The sequence below is a fragment of the Oncorhynchus mykiss genome, unplaced genomic scaffold (genome assembly GCF_013265735.2).
Source record: "Oncorhynchus mykiss isolate Arlee unplaced genomic scaffold, USDA_OmykA_1.1 un_scaffold_130, whole genome shotgun sequence".
Taxonomy (NCBI): Eukaryota; Metazoa; Chordata; class Actinopteri; order Salmoniformes; family Salmonidae; genus Oncorhynchus; species Oncorhynchus mykiss.
The window spans coordinates 15109-33690 of NW_023493663.1; the positions used below are offsets into that span (position 1 = coordinate 15109).

Here is an 18582-nt window from a genome sequence, read left to right on the forward strand (position 1 = left end):
TTGAGTTTTAATGGGGGTGTCCTATTATTCCACATGCATAACACTTTTCATGTTTGAATTTACAGTCAAACGAGGCATGTTTGCCTTTGCAACGATAACCGGCTCTATTGGCTGCTGCCCGCAGCTTTCCCTTCTTCGAAACACAGCGCGCTCAGAGCTGTTTACTGTATGACACAGAGTCGTGCCCCTTGCCTGCAAATCCAGAGCATTTCTATGTGCACTCCATGGCCAGGTACAGTAGGATTGCATTCTTAACGTGAGATTAGGCTCTGATAACAAGCGTATTTGTATCCTGTCATCATTAATCCCACACACCAGCCGATCGAGTAGCATTTCCGATAATGTATTCCCATAGTTACAGTCCAGTGCTAGTTCTCAACTCAGACACATGTTCCCCATCAATTCCCTAGCTCTTCTCATGCTGTGTAACAGTTTTGTTTCCGTCCCTCTCCTCACCCATACCTGTGACCCTCTGCACACATCAACATCCTCGAAGCATCGTTACCTATCACTCCACAAAGGTGTGGCCTTTGCAGAGCAAGGGAAACAATTACTTCAAGGCACTGTTGCCAACTCAGCGACTTTGTCGCTATATTTAGCGAGTATTCAGACCCCTCTAAGGACACATTTTCAAAATAGCGACAAATCTAGCGACCTTTTCTGGTGTTATTAGGACTTTTGGAGACTCTGACGTCTTACTCTTCTCAATGAGCAGCAGGTGCTGCCATGGGCCCCACCCACGTCCCAAAGCACTCACATGTGGCCCAGTCCTCGAGCAGCAGTCAGAGCAGGAGATGTTCACCCTCCGCGTCCAGACTGCAAATGAATCGCCGCTGGCTGAGTAAACATACATATACCAGCATCTTTCTCCACAGTATACAAAAAAAAATGATTTCAGACATCCATTATTTCACCTTTCCTTGCAAATATCATGTTTTACATTGTCAACTTTATTTTCCATGTTTATGCTTTATTTTAATTCAATACATGCAATTGGCCCCATACTTTTGATTCATACTCGCGCTGTAGAAACAGAGCACAAACTCTCGCGATGTTTCCGTGCTTTGTGAACAGCCTCTCGATCTGGACACAAATAAGCTGCTTGCGCATCTCAGCTGACGCGGCGGGAACGGGGAGAGCTCGAGACCCTGGCGGAGGTGAGTTGTGTTTTCCGGTAATAAAGAGTCTCTAACGTCATGATAGATAGTGTTAGAGTACATGGTACAGAGAGATACAGCTCCGTGTCACTGAGCTGCGCTCCGCTGGGAAACAGGGTGTCTGACAGGGCTGAGTAAGGAGAAGAGACCGCTGGTCTGCAAACTAGTCACAGATAATTGTCCTCCTCTCTCCATCCCAGACCCGAATCTCCTTTCCCTAACATGTGTATGCATCTAACCACACCCTTAGAAGTATGTATATTCATCAGTCGCAGCTCAATCCGTTTCTAAACAGCTCCTGATGTAAAGCCCGTTCTGTTCGCTCCTCGCCTTGCGCTGTGAAAGGCGACATTGTATTCGCGAGACCCAACCGGGCTGCTGCTGCTGCACGTGACTAAACCCCGCTGTAATAACGGTGTATCTGAACCCATAACCTAACCATAATCTCTAACCCATCTGCTCTTATATCATCTAGCTGAAGGTGAGACGTGTGTGTGTGTCAGTCCCATGTTTCCTATGCGAGTTGTGTGGAACAGTGAGTGAAGGAATCGGACTAATAGTCTTATTTCTTCCTGGAGCATACAGACTCCTCCCCTCTCTCCTCTCCCCCACTCTCCTTTCCTCCCTTTTATCCTCCTCTCTCCAGTCCTTTCCTCTCCTGTCCTCCTCTCACCTCTCCTCATCTCTCCTCCTCTCATCTCTCCTCCCCTCCTCTCTCCTGCCCTCCTCTCCCTTGTCCTCATCTCTCCTCATCTCTCCTGCCTTCCTCTCCCTTGTCCTCCTCTCCCTCCTCTCATCTCTCCTCCTCTCATCTCTCCTCCCTCCTCTCTCCTGCCCTCCTCTCCCTCCTCTCCTCCCTTTAACCTCCTCTCCTCCTTTCCTCTCCACTCCTCCTTTTGTCTCTCCTCCTCTCATCTCTCCTCCCCTCTCTCCTGTCCTCCTCTCCCTCCTCTCATCTCTCCACTCTCTTCCTCTTCTCCTCTCTCCTGTCTTCCTCTCCTCTCCTCCCCTCCCTCTTCTCTCCTCTGCTTCTAACTACAGAATTGTGTGTGTACATCTCTACAGGAAGAGGAAGTGACACACTATAGCTGCAGAGTTCCATATTTAGAATGGTTGGAAAATAACTGTGAAGCTCTGTGTTTTAACACAGAGAACACTTCAGAAGAGATGGAATAGTAATTACTATATTTTTATCTGAGAGGGGCAGATGCAACAACAACAACTGCAATAGCAAGAACAGTAGGAAGAATATCACTAGTAAAACATCAATAAAAATAATAATAATTGGAATGACAGCCACATAACCTTTATTATTAGTAGTAATAGGTTATAGGTCCTTAGTGTGCGTGTGCGTACGTACCAGGGTTTCCGTTAGGAAAATGTGTCTCTGGACCCATATGCATGGTTGGTAATCTGATTATGCATCCACCCACAGAATCACATTTACATTATGGTAATTCACCCACAGTGCTCTCAGAATGACAGAATCACATTTACATTATGGTAATTCACCCACAGTGCTCAGAATGACAGAATTACATTTACATTATGGTAATTTACCCACAGTGCTCAGAATGACAGAATTACATTACATTATGGTAATTCACCCACAGTGCTCAGAATGTTTACATTATGGTAATTCACCCACAGTGCTCAGAATGACAGAATTACATTTACATTATGGTAATTCACCCACAGTGCTCAGAATGTTTACATTATGGTAATTCACCCACAGTGCTCAGAATGACAGAATTACATTTACATTATGGTAATTCATTTTGGCAGAACATGCAACTACAGGATGCAATGAAGTCCTTCTTACCAAATTCCGATGCACTTTGAAGATTGCTAATATGACTAGGATTATCATCAACTAGCATGGGATGCTAATATGACCAGGATTATCATCAACTAGCATGGGATGCTAATATGACCAGGATTATCATCAACTAGCATGGGATGCTAATATGACCAGGATTATCATCAACTAGCATGGGATGCTAATATGACCAGGATTATCATCAACTAGCATGGGATGCTAATATGACCAGGATTATCATCAACTAGCATGGGATGCTAATATGACCAGGATTATCATCAACTAGCATGGGATGCTAATATGACTAGGATTGTGCCTTTGGCTACTGTAAAATTAAAGCAAATGTATTTGAAAACTAATAAAACACGAGAGAAATAGGTTACTGGTTTCAATGTCATATGGAAATCTTTATTTTTATTTTTTTTACATTTTAGTCATTTAGCAGATGCTCTTTTCCAGAGCAATTAGTGTTAAGTTCCTTGCTCAAGGGCACATCCATAGGTTTTTCACCTAGTTGGCTCGGGGATTCAAACCAGCAACCTTTCGGTTACTGGCCCAATGCTCTTATCCACTCAGCTGGACTCAGCTCCACTCACCTGCCCGCCCTAAAATAAATGCCTCCACATTTATAGAAATGGATTTTGGCTCGGCTACTTTGAAGCAAAGTGCCTCATAATTTGAAGTAAAACGTTAAGGTTTCACACAATTAAGTATGTTTTTAAAATGCATTCTGCCTCCAGCTCATTGCAGTGGTGTGTGACACGCTGAAGCCTACTTACCATTACCTAAGCACTTGAATGGAGAATGGGAAGAGCGCTTCAATAACCAGTTAAGAAATAAAAATAGTAGCTCTGTAGCTCTATGTTATCCTTGAGATGTTGATGCTTTGTTTCTAAATGTCAGCAAATGTTTTATGGCTTCATAGCATTGTTGCTGAGGCAGGTCTGACATATCACACAGACCGGTTTTGGTAGGCAGCTTTCCTTTGAAACAAATCCAGGGAGAAAGAGGCTGGGTGTCTACGCTTGACACTTACATGCGACTTCTGCTAACAGAATACGAAGATCGCATTGAAAAGACAAGTCTAGATGCACAAAAGTCTGATTGTGTTCATATCTGGGTGACCACTCCGGGAGGTGGTCAGGGATGCATTATGTGCGGATTTCTCCTCAGTCTGGACTATCAGGCTGCCGAAAGCACATACAGTGGGAGACGTTATCAGTACTTCACCCACAAATCTCCAGAAAACGTGTTTTGGGAGCGAGGCACCTTTTTCCATTAAACGTTGGAGGAAATCCATTCCTAGCGTGTCTCTTTAGCTTTGCTAGCTGGCTGTCTAGCTACATAAGTTAGCTGGATAGTGGGCAACTGCTATCAGGTTGTCGTGTTATTATCAGATTTAGCCTGTTCCACTGTTTGCAGAATGCATACTGGCATTTCAGTCAAGGGAATCTGGACACAATGTGGACAAAGTAGACACATTTAAATGTAGGTGCAGATCCATGACGTGTCGGAATTCAATGATCAGAATACAAAAGCTGCATGAACTGTCAAGTCTAGACACGGCCAGAGAGCATGCAGACTGTGGAGCAGGGCTAGCTTGTGTGTGTGTGTATTTGGTGTTGCTATACTTCGCAAGTGGTCCTAGGGCAAGAGTCAAATATATGCCGTGGACCAAATAACCCCCCAAACATATTCAAGACAAATATTCTGCAGACCGACAAGCATTCCTCCATGGACCGGCGCCGGTCACATACCTGGGTTTGATAAAGACTGCTCGAGTAGATTTAATGAAACATGCTGTTTATCCTGCGCATCTTTTACAGCATGTCATTGCTTGCCTTGTTGCTGCAGTGGTTTGCAAGTGATTTCCATTATTCTAATGCTGTCAATTCTTTTGGGTCTTCTTTTACACTGTGCTCATCTCTCTGTCTGTCCTGTGCAACTATTTGCAATGCATCAGTGCAACAATGTTATCATGAGCGGCCAAAGTGATCACACCATCTCCTTTCCCAGACAGTTCATTTGAACTGATACTGTAGGCCTATTTTACATTCAGCTGACCTTTCGCTAAGCACTGCCCAGAATGTTGGGGAACCAATGGCTGTGCTCCGTTTGATAGCAACTGGCACTAACAATTCTTACCAGTGCTGCTAATGTAATGACTTGTCCCTATATTTAGTTACTTTGTCCCTATATTTAGTTACTTTGTTCCTATATTTAGCAACATTTCACACCCTTCCAATGACTTTGTCCCTATATTTAGTTACTTTGTCCCTATATTTAGTTACTTTGTTCCTATATTTAGCAACATTTCAGACCCTTCCAATGACTTTGTCCCTATATTTTGTTACTTTGTCCCTATATTTTGTTACTTTGTCCCTATATTTAGTTACTTTGTTCCTATATTTAGTGACTTCTCAGACCCTTCCAGTGACTTTGTCCCTATATTTAGTTACTTTGTCCCTATATTTAGTTACTTTGTCGCTATATTTAGTTACTTTGCCGCTATATGTAATGACTTGTCCCTACATTTAGTTACTTTGGCGCTATTTGTAATGACTTGTCCCTATATTTAGTTACTTTGTCCCTATATTTTGATACGTTGTCCCTATATTTTGTTACTTTGTCGCTATATTTTGTTACTTTGTCGCTATATTTAGTTACTTTGTCCCTATATTTAGCAACTTTCAGACCCTTCCAATGACTTTGTCCCTATATTTAGCAACTTTGTCACTATAGTTAGCGACTTTTTCTCATGATTAGGTCATTATTGGAGTTAGGTGTGTTAGCTGGGACAAAACTGATACCAATCAGGCCCTGAGGACTGGAATTGCCCACCCCTGCACTAGCACCTAGGCTTGTGCTTGAGAGATTGTTTATGAGATCTTTGGTAATTTTCTATAATGTCTGCTACGTGAAGTGAGTCATTATTAGTGAATGTGCATTAAGCATGATTCTGGTTTTAATTGTGATAATAAAAAAAGGGCATTTTCATAGACAAACTTGAAAGCCAGACCAGCAAAAAGAAGGTTAAATTATTTGGATAAATTAATTAAATTATTAATTTCACAAGTCCTGAATTCAGTGTGTGTGTTTTAGAGGTCGACCGATTCTGATTTTTCAACGCCGATACCGATTTATTGGAGGACGAAAAAAAGCCGATATCGGTTAATCGGACGATTTTTATATATATATTTGTATTAATGACAATTACAACAAATCTGAATGAACACTTTTATTCTAACTTAATATAATACATCAATAAAATCAATTTAGTCTCAAATAAATAATGAAACATGTTCAATTTGGTTTAAATAATGCAAAAACAAAGTGTTGGAGAAGAAAGTAAAAGTGCAATATGTGCCATGTAAGAAAGCTAACGTTTCACTTCCTTGCTCAGAACATGAGAACATATGAAGGCTGGTGGTTCCTTTTAACATGAGTCTTCAATATTCCCAGGGAAAAAGTTTTAGGTTTTGTTACACCCTGACCTTAGTTATCTTTGTTTTCTTTATTATTTTGGTTAGGTCAGAATGTGACGAGGGTGCTATGTGTGTTTTTGTCTTGTCTAGGGTTTTTGTACATCTATGGGGTTTTGGTATGTCTAGGTAAATGTAGGTCTATGGTGGCCTGAATTCGTTCCCAATCAGAGGCAGCTGTTTATCGTTGTCTCTGATTGGGGATCCTATTTAGGTTGCCATTTTCCATTTTGGTTTTGTGAGTTATTGTCTATGTGTAGTTGCCTGTCAGCACTCGGTTTATATAGCGTCACGGTTATTTTGTTTAGTGTTCTTTCTTTATTAAAATAAGTATGTATTCATATCACGCTGCGCCTTGGTCTCATCAATACGACAAGGTTGTAGTTATTATAGGACTATTTCTCTCTATACCATTTGTATTTCATATACCTTTGACTATTGGATGTTCTTATAGGCACTATAGTATTGCCAGCCTAATCTCGGGAGTTGACAGGCTTGAAGTCATAAACAGCTCAATGCTTGAAGCACAGCGAAGAGCTGCTGGCAAACGCAGGAAAGTGCTGTTTGAATGAATGCTTACGAGCCTGCTGCTGCCTACCACCACTTAGTCAGACTGCTCTATCATAGATTTAATTATAACAACACACAGAAATACGAGCCTTAGGTCATTAATATGGTCAAATCCGGAAACTATCATTTTGAAAACAAAACATAAATGATTTCAGTGAAAGACGGAACCGTTCCGTATTTTATCTAAGTCTGAATATTGCTGTTACATTGCACAACCTTTAATGTTATGTCATAATTATGTTCTGTCAAATTAATTACGGTCTTTGTTAGGAAGAAATGGTCTTCACACAGTTCGCAACAAGCCAGGCAGCCCAAATTGCTGCATTTACCCTGACTCTGCTTGCACAGAATGCAAGAGAAGTGACACTATTTCCCTAGTTAATATAAATTCATGTTAGCAGGCAATATGAACAAAATATGCAGGTTTAAAAATATATACTTGTGTATTGATTTTACGAAAGGCATTGATGTTTATGGTTAGGCACACATTGGTGCAACGACAGTGCTTTTTTCGTGAATTCGCTTGTTAAATCATCCCCCGTTTGGCAAAGTAGGCTGTGATTTGATGCTAAATTAACAGGCACCGCATCGATTATATACAACGCAGGACAAGCTAGATAAACTAGTAATATCATCAACCATGTGTAGTTGTGAAGATTGATCGTTTTTTATAAGATAAGTTTAATGCTAGCTAGCAACTTACCTTGGCTCCTAGCTGCACTCGTGTAACAGGTAGTCAGCCTGCCACGCAGTCTCCTCGTGGAGTGCAATGTAATCGGCCATAATCGGCGTCCAAAAATGCAGATTCCCGATTGTTATGAAAACTTGAAATTTGGCCCTAATTAATCGGCCATTTCGATTAATGGGTCGACCTCTAGTGTGTTTGTGTAACAGTGTTTGTGTAACAGTCTATGTTCTCTGCTACTTGTGTTAAGGGTGTCAACATGGGGAAGTGGAGGTGGTTCCGTGTCTCTCTGGTTCTGGGTTCAGTCTTTATGATCCTGTTGATTATTCTCTACTGGGACGACGTTGGAGCCTCTCACCTCTACCTGCCCCCCCTCTCCCCCCGGCCCGCCCCTCACCACTCCCCCACACACCCAACCCCCTCCTTCCTCTCTGACATCAATGCCTTCGTAAACCAGTTCCTGGAGGGAACCAATGATCCTACAGATTCCGCCCCCCCAGACTCTGCCAACCAATCAGAGCACGCTGAGGAGCGGTACGTTCCCCGGAGGGAGTGGAAAGTCCATCTGACGCCCATCGACCCCGAGAAACGACTAGGACAGGTAATCCTAACCCTCCCTCTCAATGCAATTCAATGTAAGGGCTCTGTTGGCATGGGAAAACATCTGTTTACATTGCCAAAGCAAGTGAAGTAGATAATAAACAAAAGTGAAATAAACAATACAAATTTACAGAAAACATTACACTCACAAAAGTTAAAAAGAATAAAGACATTTCAAATGTCTTATCACTTGCAAATAGTTAAAGTACAAAAGGGAAAATAAATCAAACTTAAATGTGTTTGTTCTTCACTGGTTTCCCTTTTCTTGTGGCAACAGGTCACACATCTTGCTGCTGTGATGGCGCACTGGTATTTCACCGAGTAAATATGGGAGTTTATCAAAATTGGGTTTGTTTTTTAATTCTTTGTAGGTCTGTGTTTAATCTGAGGGAAATATGTGTCTCTAATATGGTCATACATTGGGCAGGAGGTTAGGAAGTGCAGCTTAGTTTCCACCTCATTTTGTGGGCAGTGTGCACATAGCCTGTCTTCTCTTGCTAGCCAGGTCTGCCTATGGCGTCCTTTCTCAATAGCAAGGCTATGCTCTCTAAGTCTGTACATAGTCAAAGCTTTCCTTAAGTTTGTGTCAGTCACAGTGGTCAGGTATTCTGCCACGGTGCTCTCTGTTTAGGACCAAATAGCATTCCAGTTTGCTCAGTTTTTTTGTTAATTCTTTCCAATGTCTCAAGTAATTATCTTTTGTTTTCTCATGATTGGGTCTAATTGTGTTGCTGTCCTGGGACTCAGTGGGGTCTGTTTGTGTTTGTGTTTATGAACAGAGTCGCAGAACCAGCTTGCTTAGGGGACTCTTCTCCAGATTCATCTCTCTGTAGGTGATGGCTTTGTTATGGAAGGTTTGGGAATTGCTTCCTTTTAGGTGGTTGTAGAATTTAACAGCTCTTTTCTGGATTTTGATAATTAGCAGGTATCGGCCTAATTCTGCTCTGCATACATTACTCTGCATGTTTTACTTTGTACACAGAGGATGTTTTTGCAGAATTCTGCATGCATGTCTCAATTTGGTGTTTGTCTCATTTAGTTTATTCTTGGTTGGTGAGCGGACCCCATACCTCAAAACCATAAAGGGCAATGGGTTCTATAACATGATTCGAGTATTTTTAGCCAGATCCTAATTGGGATTTTAAATGGTATGTTCCTTTTTATGGTATAGAAGGCTCTTCTTGCCTTGTCTCTCAGATCGATCACAGCTCTGTGGCACTGATGTTTGGCCGAGTTGTGTATAGTTTTTTGTGTGCTCTAGGGCAACGGTGTCTAGATGGAATTTTTATTTGTGGTCCTGGTAACTGGACCTTTTTTGGAACACCATTATTTTTGTCTTACTGAGATTTACTGTCAGGGCCCAGGTCTGACAGAATCTGTGCAGAAGATCTTGGTGCTGCTGTAGGCCCTCCTTGTTTGGGGACAGGAGCACCAGATCATCAGCAAACAGTAGACATTTGACTTCAGATTCTAGTAGGGTGAGGCCGGTTGCAGACTGTTCTAGTGCCCTCACCGATTCCTTGATATATATGTTGAAGAGGGTGGGGCTCAAGCTGCATCCCTGTCTCACTCCACAACCCTGTGGAAAGAAATGTTTTTTTTTTTGCCAATCTTAACTGCACACTTGTTTTTTGTGTACATAGATTTTATAATGTCGTATGTTTTACCCCCAACACCACTGTCCATCAATTTGTATAGCAGGCCCTCATACCAAATTGAGTCAAATATTTTTTGAAATCAACAAAGCATGAGAAGACTTTGCCTTTCTTTTAGTTAGTTTGTTTGTTAATTAGGGTATGCAGGGTGAGTACGTGGTCTATCATACAGTAATTTGGTAAAAAAATACAATTTGACATTTGCTCAATGCAGAGGATTTTCCCAAGGTTGCTGTTGACAAATATCCCACAGTAGTTATTGGGGTCAAATTTGTTTCTCTCTCTCACCTCTCACTCTTGTTTTCATGCCTCTCGCTCTCTCCCCCCTCCGCTCTCTCCCCACTCTCTCTCTTTTCAGGAGAGAAGGCGGCAGCGTCTCCATGACCTCTGTCACCATGGTGATGACCTGGCTTTTCCGGAAAGAACCGTTCGTTTGACGACATCCCCAACAGGGAGCTGGATCACCTGATCGTCGACGACCGCCACGGTATCATATACTGCTATGTCCCCAAGGTACACACACACACACACACACACAAACGGCCACGGGCTCATATTGTTTTATTTAACCTTTATTTAACCAGGCAAGTCAGTTCAGAACAAATTATTAACTGACCTATTTACAATGATGGCCAAACCCGGACGACGCTGTGCCAATTGTGCGCCGCCCTATGGGACTCCCAATCACGGCCGGTTGTGATACAGCCTGGATTCGAACCTGTAGTGATGCCTCTAATCAAATCAAATATGTTCATGAAGCCATTTTTACACCAGCCTAAAACCCCAAACAGCAAGCAATGCAGATGTAGAAGCACGGTGGCTAGGAAAAACTCCCAAGAAAGGCCAGAACCTAGGAAGAAACCTAGAGAGGAACCAGGCTGTGAGGGGTGGCCAGTCCTCTTCTGGCTGTGCTGCGTGGAGATTATAACAGTACATGGCCAAGTTGTTCAAATGTTCATAATGACCAGCAGGGTCAAATAATAATAATCATCACAGTGGTTAGCTCCTGAGGTGCTGACCTGTTGCACCCCCTGATTATTATTAATTGACCCTGCTGGTCATCTATGAACGTTTGAACATCTTGGACACCTTGGCCATAATCTTCACCCGTCACAGCCAGAAGAGGACTGAACACCCCTCACAGCCTGGTTCCTCTCTAGGTTTCTTCCTAGGTTCTGGCCTTTCTAGGGAGTTTTTCCTAGCCACCGTGCTTCTACATCTGCATTGCTTGCTGTTTGGGGTTTTAGGCTGGGTTTCTGTATAGCACCTTGTGATATCGGCTGATGTATGAAGGGCTTTATGAATACATTTGATTGATTGATAGAGGGTTTAACAGGTCAGCACCTCAGGAGTAAATGTCAGTTGGCTTTTCATAGCCGAGCATTCAGAGTTAGAGACAGCAGGTGCGGTAGAGAGAGAGAGTTAAACAAATAAATAAAGTCCGGACAAGGTAGCACGTCAGGTGAACAGGTCAGGGTCTCAGCACTGAGATGCAGTGCCTCAGACCGCTGTGCCACTCGGAGTCAAACCCACCACTGGTGTGCTTGGCCAAAGAGCTCTATTTTTATGTAATCTGACCATTGCACAGGTTCCAATCCAAGTTCCAATGCCGTTTAGCAATCTCCAGGCGTTTACATTTTTAGGATGACATAAAAGTAGAGGTCTTTGGCCAGGTCTTTGGCCATGCACACCAGTGGAGTTAAAAGAAAGATGCAGAAAAGAAGCCCATACCTACTGTCCAATGTGGTGCTGGGTCTTACTTGGCTGTGTAGGGATTAGAAGAAGGAGAGTGATGGAGTAATGCATTAGATGACCTGGCCTCCACAATCACCCCACCTCTTGAGATTGAGATGGTTTGGGATGAGTTGGAATGCAGAGTGAAGGAAAATCAGCCAACAAGTGCTCAGCATATGTGGGAACTCCTTCAATACGGTTGGAAAAGCAATCCTCATGAAGCTGGTTGAGAGAATGCCAAGAGTGTGCAAAGCTATGCAAAGGGTGGCTACAATAGAAAATATATTTTGATTTGTTTAACACTTGTTTGGTTACTACGTGATTCCATATGTGTTATTTTATAGTTTTGATGTTTTCACTATTATTTTACAATATAGAAAATAGTCAAAATAAAGAAAACCCTTGAATGAATAGGTGTGTCCTAACTTTTGACTGGTACTGTATACAGTGGGGCAAAAAAGTATTTAGTCAGCCACCAATTGTGCAAGTTCTCCCACTTAAAAATATGAGAGAGGCCTGTAATTTTCATCATAGGTACACTTCAACTATGACAGACAAAATGAGAAAAAAAAAATTCCAGAAAATCACATTGTAGGAGTTTTAATGAATTTATTTGCAAATTATGGTAGAAAATAAGTATTTGGTCACCTACAAACTAGCAAGATTTCTGGCTCTCACAGACCTGTAACTTCTTCTTTAAGAGGCTCCTCTGTCCACCACTCGTTACCTGTATTAATGGCACCTGTTTGAACTTATCAGTATAAAAGACACCTGTCCACAAGACTGAATCTGCAATAGGTAAGCAGCTTGGTTTGAAGAAATCAACTGTGGGAGCAATTATTAGGAAATGGAAGACATACAAGACCACTGATAATCTTCCTCGATCTGGGGCTCCACGCAAGATCTCACCCCGTGGGGTCAAAATGATCACAAGAACAGTGAGCAAAAATCCCAGAACCACACAGGGGGACCTAGTGAATGACTTGCAGAGAGCTGGGACCAAAGTAACAAAGCCTACCATCAGTAACACACTACGCCGCCAGGGACTCAAATCCTGCAGTGCCAGACGTGTCCCCCTGCTTAAACCAGTACATGTCCAGGCCCGTCGGAAGTTTGCTAGAGAGCATTTGGATGATCCAGAAGAAGATTGGGAGAATGTCATATGGTCAGATGAAACCAAAATATAACTTTTTGGTAAAAACTAAACTCGTCGTGTTTGGAGGACAAAGAATGCTGAGTTGCATCCAAAGAACACCATACCTACTGTGAAGCATGGGGGTGGAAACATCATGCTTTGGGGCTGTTTTTCTGCAAAGGGACCAGGACGACTGATCCGTGTAAAGGAAAGAATGAATGGGGCCATGTATCGTGAGATTTTGAGTGAAAACCTCCTTCCATCAGCAAGGGCATTGAAGATGAAACGTGGCTGGGTCTTTCAGCATGACAATGATCCCAAACACACCGCCCGGGCAATGAAGGAGTGGCTTCGTAAGAAGCATTTCAAGGTCCTGGAGTGGCCTAGCCAGTCTCCAGATCTCAACCCCATAGAAAATCTTTGGAGGGAGTTGAAAGTCTGTGTTGCCCAGCAACAGCCCCAAAACATCACTGCTCTAGAGGAGATCTGCATGGAGGAATGGGCCAAAATACCAGCAACAGTGTGTGAAAACCTTGTGAAGACTTACAGAAAACGTTTGACCTCTGTCATTGCCAACAAAGGGTATATAACAAAGTATTGAGAAACTTTTGTTATTGACCAAAAACTTATTTTCCACCATAATTTTCAAATAAATTCATAAAAAATATTACAATGTGATTTTCTGGATTTTTTTCTCATTTTGTCTGTCATAGTGTACCTATGATGAAAATTACAGGCCTCTCATCTTTTTAAGTGGGAGAACTTGCACAATTGGTGGCTGACTAAATACCTTTTTGCCCCACTGTATATTGTATGTATATTTATATTGACTGTAGGTGGCGTGTAGTAACTGGAAGAGGATCATGATCGTGCTCAGTGAGAGTCTGCTCCAGGAGGGAGTTCCGTACAGGGACCCTCTGGCGGTTCCTCAGGAGATGGTCCACAACAGCAGCCTCCACTTCACCTTCAACAAGTTCTGGAAACGCTACGGGAAGTTCTCACGACACCTGATGAAGGTCAGTTCACTTCTAATCTCTTACCTCTAACATGAACCCTGATGGTGGTCAGTTAACAGCTGACATGAACCCTGATGGTGGTTAGTTAACAGCTGACATGAACCCTGATGGTGGTCAGTTAACAGCTGACACGAACCCTGATGAAGGTCAGTTAACAGCTGACATGAACCCTGATGGTGGTCAGTTAACAGCTGACATGAACCCTGATGGTGGTCAGTTAACAGCTGACATGAACCCTGATGGTGGTCAGTTAACAGCTGACATGCACCCTGCTGGTGGTCAGTTCACAGCTGGCACATTTGGTTTAATTTATTATATAAAGCTGAAAGTGATGTATTCAGTGCATTTGGAAAGTATTCAGACCCCTTTTTCCACATTTTGTTACGTTACAGCCTTATTCTAAAATTGATTAAATTGTTTTTTCCCCCTCATCAATCTATACACAATATCCCATAATGACATCACAATATCCCATAATGACATCACAATACCCCATAATGACATCACAATACCCCATAATGACAAAGCAAAAAACAGTTTTAGAAATGTGTGCAAATATATTAAAAATAAAACTTCAATGTCATTTAAATAAGTTTCCAGACCCTTTACTTAGTAGTTTGTTGAAGCACCTTTGGCAGCGATTACATCGTAGAGTCTTCCTGGGTATGATGCTACAACCTTGGCACACCTGTATTTGGAGAGTTTCTCACATTCTTCTCTACAGATCCTCTCAAGCTCTGTCAGGTTGGATGGGGAGCGTTGCTGCACAGCTGTTTTCAGGTCTCTCCAGAGATGGAAGGTGAACCTTCACCCCAGTCCGAAGTCCTGAGCGCTCTGGAGCAGGTTTTCATCAAGGATTTCTCTGTACTTTGCACCGTTCATCTTTCCCTCGATCCTGACTAGTCTCCCAGTCCCTGCCGCTGACAAACATCCCCACAGCATGATGCTGCCACCACCGTGCTTCACTGTAGGGATGGTGCCTCCAGATGTGACGCTTGGCATTCAGGCCAAAAAGTTCAATCTTGGATTCATCAGAGAATCTTGTTTCTCATGGTCGGAGAGTCTTTAGGTGCCTTTTGGCAAACTCCAAGTGGGCTGTCATGTGCCTTTTAATGAGAAGTGGCTTCCGTCTGGCCACTCTATCATAAAGGCCTGATTGGTGGAGTGCTGCAGAGATGGTTGTCCTTCTGGAAGGTTCTCCCATCTCCACAGACGAACTCTGGAGTTCTTTCAGAGTGACCATCGGGTTCTTGGTCACCTCTTTGACCAAGGCCCTTCTTCCCCGATTGCTCAGTTTGGCCGGGCGGCCAGTTCCAGGAAGAGTCTTGGTGGTTCCAAACTTCTTCCATTTCAGAATGATGGAGGACACTGTGTTCTTGGGGACCATCAATACAGCAGAAATGTTTTGGTTCCCTTCCCCAGATCTGTGCCTCAAGACTATCCTGTCTCGGAGCTCTACGGACAATTCCTTCAACCTCATGGCTTGGTTTCTGCTCTGACATACACTGTGGGACCTTATATAAACAGGCCTTTCCAAATCCTGTCCAATCAATTGAATTTATCACAGGTGGACTCCAATAAAGTTGTAGAAACATCTCAAGGATGACCAATGGAAACAGGATTCACCTGAGCTCAATTTCAAGTCTCATAGCGAAGGGTCTGAATACTTATTATAAATAAGGTATATCTGTTTTTATTTGTAATACATTTTAAAACATTTCTAAAAACCTGTATCAACTTGTACCTTTGTCATTATGGGGTATTGTGATGTCATTATGGAGTATTGTGATGTCATTATGGGGTATTGTGATGTCATTATGGGGTATTGTGATGTCATTATGGGGTATTGTGGTGTCATTATGGGGTATTGTGGTGTCATTATGGGGTATTGTGATGTCATTATGGGGTATTGTGATGTCATTATGGGGTATTGTGTGTAGATTGAGGGGGGAAAACATATTGAATCCATTTTTAAAATAAGGCTGCAACGTAACAAAATGTGAATTCTTTCCAAATGCACTGTGTATTTGTTTTGAAGGTGGTTTTAATAAAGGTGGTTTTGTTTATTGTCAAGGTGAAGCTCCAGAAGTACACTAAGTTCCTGTTCGTCAGAGATCCGTTCGTCCGCCTCATCTCAGCGTATCGGAACAAGTTTGAGCAGCCCAACGAGGAATTCTACCGCCGATTCGCTCTGCTCATGCTCCGTCGCTATGGTAACCACTCTGAACCTCCCGCGGCAGTGGGCGACGCGTTTCCTGCGGGAATCCGCCCCTCCTTCTCAGAGTTCGTCCAATACCTACTGGACCCCAAGACGGAGAGCGACGCCCCCTTCAACGAGCACTGGAGACAGGTCTACCGGCTATGCCACCCCTGTCAAATACAGGTAATATATGAAAATACTAGATTATTATCCAATGTCTAAGAATAAGTATTTTGGCAGAAGTAAGGGCCAACAAGATCCACCTTCTTGTGAAAGAAGAGTTCTGCATTTATCAGACCAGCAAACATCAGTTCCCACTACTTTACAAATAACATGGATTCTACTATTCTACCAGTGCAGTAGAGGGACGGGTCCTTAAGATAGGACTGATTGATCCTGTGGCTCAGCTGCATCTCCAACAGCCATTCAACAAGCTTGTATAAATGTGTTACCCATTTCTTTCTAGGTTGTATTGAACATGTTCAGTCATAAGGACCATTCATCAGAGGACATGTCACTGTGTAAATCTGCTTCCCATTGTTTTTTCACCTTTGCCAATGGGTCAGCCATTTCATCTAGTAGACAAGAATATAAGGGAAGTCGAGCCTTTTCTATTGTTTTGTTTAAGCAGCAACCTTTCAATTGGGTTGGTACTCAGGCAACTCTGCAATTGTAGGGATTTCCAAAACTGTGTCTTGGGGCAAATCAAATGTTACAGACATGTTCAAAGATATCAATTTTGGACATGTCAACAAAACAAATTGTATTTCTATGAAAATGACCCCTGTCTACTGAGGGTAAATATTGGTATTTTATTTGTAAAAACCAGTATCCCCTTTGTCATTATGGGTTATTGTGTGTAGATTGATGAGGCAAATGATGTTGCAAAAGCAGCAGCTACTCTTCCTGGGGTCCACACAGAGCACAGAGCACACAGCACACAGCACAGAGCACAGAGCACAGAACACAGAGCACAGAACACACAGCACAGCACAGAACACAGAGCACAGAACACAGAACATGATACAGAACATTGATAGACAAGAACAGCTCAAGGACAGAACTACATACATTTAAAAATGGCACACACAGCCTACATATCAATACATACACACACACACACACTATCTAGGTCCAATAGGGGAGAGCCGTTGCATTATCTGTTTCTTGAAACCAGGTTTGCTGTTCATTCTCTCACTATGAGACGGAAAGGGATACTGTTAACAAAGAAGAAAACAGACAACACAGACTGATGCTGGTGCGTGCTAGTCAATTTGTTTGGGTTAACTTTCTCTCTCTCTCCCCCTCTCTCCCCTGCCCCCTCCCAGTATGACTTTGTGGGTCAGCTGGAGACGGTTGAGGAGGATGCTGAACAGCTGCTGAGGGTTTTGAAGGTGGACAACGTGGTTGACTTCCCCCCCTCTCACAGGAACCACACGGCCAGCAGCTGGCAGGAGGACTGGTTCAGCAGGGTGCCCCTAGTGGCCAGGAGGAGTCTCTACAGGCTGTATGAACCAGACTTCAGACTGTTTGGCTACTCCAGACCAGACTCCCTGCTAGACTGACTGACTACAACTACACTCAGAAAAAATGGCTTTTCTAAAAGGGCTCTTTTCTTGTCCCCATAGGAGAACCCTTTTTGGTCCCAGGTATAACTTTTTGGTGGTGAAACAGGTTCTACTTAGAACCTTTTAGTGATGAAACTGTTCCACGTAGAACCTTGAATTAATTAAACCGTTCTACTTGGAACCAAAAATAGCTATTGTCAGTGGGTTCTCCTATGGGGAAAATCGAAGAATCCTTTATGGTTCCAGGTTGTACATTATTTTCTAAGACCAGCCAGACCAGAGTGCTGCATCTTCTGCTCCTGTTCTGGACTCAGCAGGAGAACAGAGGAAAGTTAGAGTTAGGTTCAACTTCCTTTGGAGAAGACTTGGACTCCTGACTGCTGGAACCCTGGTGGCTTTGATGTCATCATGGAACCCTGGTGTCTGTCATGTCATCATGGAACCTTGGTGTCTGTCATGTCATCATGGAACCCTGGTGTCTGTCATGTCATCATGGAACCCTGATGGAACCCTGGTCACTACTGATCATCCTATGAGGAGTTGGACTGTTTGGGAATTCGTTGTTTTCTAGTTGTTTTTAATGTTCACTTATTTTCCAGCGTTAAAGTTAAGCATGAAAGGGATTTTTTTGTGTTTTATGTTTTAATGTGGAAAGGAAATGCCTTGTTTCACAGTGACCGATGCCAACATTATCACCCTTCTATAAGGAAGCCATCAGGACCTGAGGAGTTGTAGGGTTATGTTGAAGGGAATGATTTTCTGAAACAAACCCAATGGGTGTGCTACTACTGGAAGCATGGGGAAACATGTTACAACATGCTACCGGATAAAAAGAGGAAGACAGGGTTAGACAGGAGGTTAGGGTTAGACAGGAGGTTAGGGTTAGACAGGAGGTTAGGGTTAGACAGGAGGTTAGGGTTAGACAGGGGGCTGGGGTTAGACAGGAGGTTGGGGTTAGACA

General features: G+C 42.9%; 1 pseudogene; it reads left to right on the forward strand.

Moving 5' to 3' along the window:
* The first annotated feature begins 1067 nt into the window (after positions 1 to 1067).
* On the forward strand, positions 1068 to 17635 carry LOC118947110 (annotated as a pseudogene).
* The last annotated feature ends 947 nt before the right edge of the window (positions 17636 to 18582 follow it).